Source organism: Balaenoptera physalus (assembly GCF_965194825.1).
Source record: "Balaenoptera physalus genome assembly, chromosome: 16".
NCBI lineage: Eukaryota > Metazoa > Chordata > Mammalia > Artiodactyla > Balaenopteridae > Balaenoptera > Balaenoptera physalus.
In genome coordinates, this window is record NC_138898.1 from 24,894,121 (window position 1) to 24,900,120 (window position 6,000).

Below are 6,000 nucleotides of genomic sequence, written 5' to 3' on the forward strand. Positions count from 1 at the left end.
GGCTTTCTCAAGTTGCGGCGAGCGGGGGGACTACTCTTCTTTGCGGTGTGCGGGCTTCTCATTGCGGTGGCTTCTCTTGTTGCGGAGCATGGGCTCTAGGTGCACAGGCTTCAGTAGTTGTGGCACATAGGTTCAGTAGTTGTGGCGCACAGGCTTAGTTGCTCCACGGCATGTGGGATCTTCCCAGACCAGGGCTTGAACCCGTGTCCCCTGCATTGGCAGATGGATTCTTAACCACTGCACCACCAGGGAAGTCCCTCTGTTCATTATTTTAAAATTCTCTTTTCTCTCCATGTTTTGTTATAGATATTTTCTATTGCTACATCTTTAAGTTTACTAATCTTTTCTTCTGCAATGTCTAATATGCTGGTAATGCCGTTCAGTGTATTTTTTAATTTCACTCATCTCTAGACGATTTCTTTTTTATATCTTCCATGTCTCTGCTTAACTTTTTGGACATGCATCATACAGTTTTAATAATTGTTTTAATGCCTTTGTCTGCTATTCTAATATCTATGTCAGTACTGGGTCAGTTTCAATTTTTTTTCATCATTTCTTGCTTTATATGAAATACTGTACCTTTTTCTATTGGTTGCCAGATATTGTGAATGTTAACTGTCGGCTACTGGATATTTCTGTAATTCTTTAAGTATTCTTGAACTTTGTTCTGGGATGCAGTTAAATTATTTAAAGTTTGATCCTTTGGGGTCTTGCTTTTAAGATTAGGTGGGACCAGAACAGTGCTTAGTCTAGGGCTAATTTTTCTCCAGTACTGTGTACTCCACCTAATGAAAATGCCCTGTGAATCATGAGGTTTCCCAGTCTGGCTGATGAGAACTTGCACTATTCCCGCTGTTCATGCAACACTGAATACTGGTACTTCTAATCCTTTTGGGTGCTTCTTTCCCTGTCCTTGGATATTTCTTCACATGCATATGCTAGAGAGTACTCAGCTGAATACTTCAGTAGTTCTCCAGAGTTCTCTCTCTATGTAATCCTCTCCTCTCTGGTACTCCACAAACTCTAGCCTCTTGGTCTCCCCAGACTCTCAGCTCTGTCCCCCCAAGTCAGAGTGTTTGCTGGGCTCACCTGGGTTCCCTCTCCCTGTACCATGGCCTGAAAACTCTCTTTCCAGACAGTAATTTTGGGAAATCATAGATCTCATGTCATTTGTTTCTAGTCTCTTAGGGATCACAGTGCTTCATTATCTGATGACGAGTGTCTTGAAAACAGTTGTTTCATTCAGGGGAGTAAAGCAGGAGCTTTTTTGTGTGTGTGTGTGAGGAAGAATCATGTTTAATTGATATATGTTTATATCTGCCTAGCTTAGAATAACCCTCCCACTTTATTACCCTGCAATATATGTTTCTAATGTATTTGTCACCTCCATTAGACAAACTTTCACATAACAATACACAGCAAGCAGAAGGAACGTGCTATAGCTTCTTGTGTTTGCAAAATTTTTTTTTTTTAAAGATTTATAAATAAATAAATCAAATAAGGCTGCATCAGGTCTTCGTTGCCGCATGCGGGATCCTCCACTGCAGTGAGCAGGCTCTTCGTTGTGGCTGGCAGGCTTCTCTCTAGCTGTGGTGCACAGGCTCAGTAGTTGCGGCACATAGGCTTAGTTGCCCCTCGGCATGTGGGATCTTAGTTCCCCAACCAGGGATCAAACCTGTCTCCCCTACATTGGAAGGCAGATTCTTAACCACTGGACCACCAGGGAAGTCCCAGCAGGACAGCTTTTAAAAATCTTTAACACCCAAGCCACATCCTAGATAATTAAATCCAAATCTCTGGAGGTGGGGTCCAGGCATCAACATTAGCCCCTCCAGCTGATTCCAATGTATACGCAAATTTAAAGATCAATATTCTATACTGTGATTTTTATTAATTTGGCGATTTAAAAGTAATTTATTTTAAACTGGGCTTGGACATAAGAAGAAGGTACTAGGGCACATTTTCAACTTATAGCTGAGCCCCTGATTAAAGAGATAAAATCGCTTTAAAATCTCTTGATTAAAAAACAAAGTTGGGGGTTTCCCTGGTGGCGCAGTGGTTGAGAGTCTGCCTGCCAGTGCAGGGGACACAGGTTCGTGCCCTGGTCTGGGAAGATCCCATATACCGTGGAGCGGCTGAGCCTGTGCGCTACAACTACTGAGCCTGTGCTCTAGAGACTGCGTGCCACAACTACTGAAGCCCACATGCCTAGGGCCCGTGCTCTGCAACGAGAGAAGCCACCACAGTAAGAAGCCCGCTCTCTGCAACTAGAAAAGCCCACTTGCAGCAAACAAGACACAACACAGCCAAAAATAAAATAAATAAATTAAAAAAAAAAAACAAAATTGGTCTCAAGCCCAGAGCAGGGCAGAGCCTGCTTGTAAGAATTAAGTGGCTCCAGCTGTGGGGAGAAGCCTAAGGGGGCAGAGCTGGGAGCTGGGCTGCACCTGACAGACTGGAGGCTTTAACAGTTTATTTTCCATTTAACAAGGCATTCATACCTCAGTGTTGCCTGGCTTCATTTCTCCCCTCAACAATCCTAAGGCAAAATTCACTGTCTCTGTTTGGCAGATAAGGAAATGGGGCTCAAGAGGTTGAGTGACTGGACAAAAGGCAAATCAGTAGCAGAGCTAAAATTTTAACTCAGTTCTCAGAGATAGATTAAGGAGCAAAGCAGTCCTTAGCTGGGGAGCTGCTGGGGGTAAGGGGACATCCCTGGAAAGTGCTGAGATGAAGCAAAGTCTGTTGATAGGGCTTCCTGGCAGATGAACAAGAAATAAGCTCCGGGGTGGGGGTGGGGGGGTGTTGGTGGCAGGAGTAGGTAGAGACTAAGACCTTCAAGGGGAATGCTCCAGGAGCAGTAAATAGTCTCCGCACTGCCTTCTAAGGACGTGGGATTGAGGTTCCCTGAAGGACTTCTGTCTTGGGAGAGGATATGCAAGTGTAGAATCAGAGCTGAATTGCCTGGAAAATAAGTAAGAAACTGGTGCTTCTATTTCATCCTCCCTCCTGGCCCTTCCTCACATGGTACTTAGCCTCTGCTCTCAATTAATGAAGACCATAAAATAACACAGCAATATTGGCTCCCATCTGCTAGTGTTTGCTGAGTCAGATCCTTCACGTGCATCATTCCATCGATCCTCCCTACGATTCTATGAAGCAGGTATGATCATCATCTCCATTTTAAAGATGAGGAAAGGGAGGCAAAAAGTGACTCTACTCATTATCTAGTGCTGCATAACAAGTTACCCCAAAACTCAACAGTTTACACCTACAATAAACATTTATTATCTCACACATTTCTGTGGGTCAGGAATTTAAGAGCAGGAATTTAAAAACTGGGTGATTCTGGCCTGGAGCACCTCATGAGGTTCCAGCCAAGATCAACCAGGCCTGCAGTCATCTTAAAGCTCAGCTAGAGCTAGAGGATCCAGCTCCAAGGTGGCCCATGCACATGGCTGGCAAATCAGTCGGTAGTTGGCACGGGATCCCAGTTACTTGCCATGTGGATCTCTCCATTGGGCTGCTTGAGTGTCCTTACAACATGGCAGCTGACTTCCCCCAGAGCAACTGACCCAAGAGAGCAAAGTGGAAGCTGAAATGTCTCTTTTGACTTAGCCTCAGAAGTCACTGTCATTTCTGCAACATCCTAGTGGTTACACAGGTCAGCCCTAATCACTGTGGAAGGGGACTGACTATACAGGGGTATGAATACCAGGAGGTAAAAATCACAGAAGGCCATCTTGGAGGCTTGTTACCACAGTGACAAAGTAATTTACCCAAGATCATGCACATGGGAAGTGTTAGAGGTAGCCTTCGAACCAAGCAAATCACTACGTCACAGTAAATATTGGTTTGAAGGAGTGGAGCCGGGCAGGTACTCACAGATCTCCCCTGTCCTGGAGGTATTCATACCTCAAGTCCTGTTCATCTCATTCCAGTGATCAGGTAGGTCAGCTGCTTAATCTGATGTGTCAGACAGATACTTTGTCAAAGCAACATGACCTGGGCATGTTTATAAAAGATTGCATAAATCATCACTTGATAGTGGACTTGATGAATCAAAGGGAACCTGGATTCTGGCACTGATTTACTGTGTGACCTAAGGGCAAGTTCCAGCCCCTTTGAGGCCTTTTTTTTTTTCTTATCTGTATAATGGGGGCGATTCAGTTCCATGGGCCCTGAGTGAGCTCTGGCTGAGAGGTTCTGGGATTCCATGCATACAGCTGTTCACCAGGAATGCTGAGGGAATTCCCTCTCCACTCTCCCTTGATCTCTCAGACCTTTGCCCAAGTGGAATGGAACTCTCAGGTGCAAGGGTCACTTTTCTGGAACCAGGCCAAGCCAGGCCAGGCTGCTCAGCCCAGCTTCACCCGCAGCTGGCTGGCACCATTGTTCCCCCATAAAGCCGGGCCCCTTTCCAGCTGCTGCTGCCCTCGGGGCAGGGGAGAGGCTCAAAGGACTCAGTTGTGTGACTTTCCCCCTCCCCCAGGGCAGGCCTGGGTCACCCAACAGGCTGACTCAGCCCATGCAGGGGTACAAAGGAGATGAGATATGGTTTAGGGAAAGAACTTGACATTTACCATTTCCCCCAAAAAACTTCAAAGTAATCATCACTGGGAAAAAATCCTCTTACACTTATTTTATAGTTTAGTGCGATATTTAAAAAATTGAGGTGAGGGCATTATAATCATTCAGTGCTTTAGGGACCCATATTTTAATGATTCTACAATGCATATTTGTTTGCCTTTTAATATCTTTGAATATCTAGAACAGTTGATGACAAGTCAAACTAATTGCGGCAGTTTTTAAAAGTAGGTAGTGTTACATAAAATAATGGCACATATTACAATGATGCATCTTAAATTTGGTGAAATACGGTAATTAGGCCCTGTTCTTGGAGCCTGGGCCCTATTGCTATCCCTCCCCCACACCCACACCCACCTCCTCACGGCCGACTCCTTGTCCTTACGCTGGATTCCTTGTCTTAACCCTGTGTCTCCAATATAATCCTTCAAACTTTTTAAAGCTTTTTCTCTGCTTGAGACGCTGAGGGAATTGTGAGGGGGAGGCTGTCCCCCACTTCTGACCAAGACAGAGAGGTTATTTAGTACAGTGAAAGGGCACAGAAGAGTGAAAAGAAATTTAATTCCGTGAGCTATAGCTAACAGTTATGTTAGGGGAAACACTGGCTGAAAATGCCCACCCTGGCCAGGTAACCATTTGCATGAGTTGTTTTACGACAGGAGGTCCTGGTAAGGAACACAGAACAAACAAGCCACCACCAACTGGAAGAATTCGGGAAAGGTCAAAAGGAGACACCAGTCCATATGTCCCACCAACCTCCCAGAATCCTCCTCGCTGGAATCCATCTTGGCTGAGCAACCCATGCGCTACCAGGAAGGACCCTGCGTCAGAATGATTGGCCAGAGACAACCCGGAAACTAATCCCATCACCGTGAAACCCGAGATTGCAAGCCACGTGGCACAGCAGTCCTCCTGGGTTTCCTTACCCTGCTGCTCTCTGCCCAGGTGCCCCTTCCCAAAAAAGTCTCTTGCTTTGTCAGCACGTGTGTCTCCTCGGACAATTCATTTCCAAGTGTTAGACAAGAGCCCACTCTTGGACCCTGGAAGGGGTCCCCCTTCCTGCAACAGTTATCTTATACTGTGTAACAGGCACTATTCTTAGTGTTTCATGTGTGTTAACTCATTTAATCCTTACACCTACTTATCAGGTAGCTACTAGTGTATCCCCATTTTAAAAATGGGGAAACTGAGGCACAAAGAGGCAATATAACTTGCCCCAAATCACCCCACTAGTAAGTGGCAGAACACAGGGGTAAAAAAACAAAGATTTTCCTTTTCCCCAGAGGTAACACCATCAGAAATGTGGTACATATCCTCCCAGATCTTGTTTTTATGTATTTGTGGCATAAACATATAGAAATATATCATTTTGGGGAATTCCCTGGCGGTCCAGTGGTTAGGACTCGGCACTTT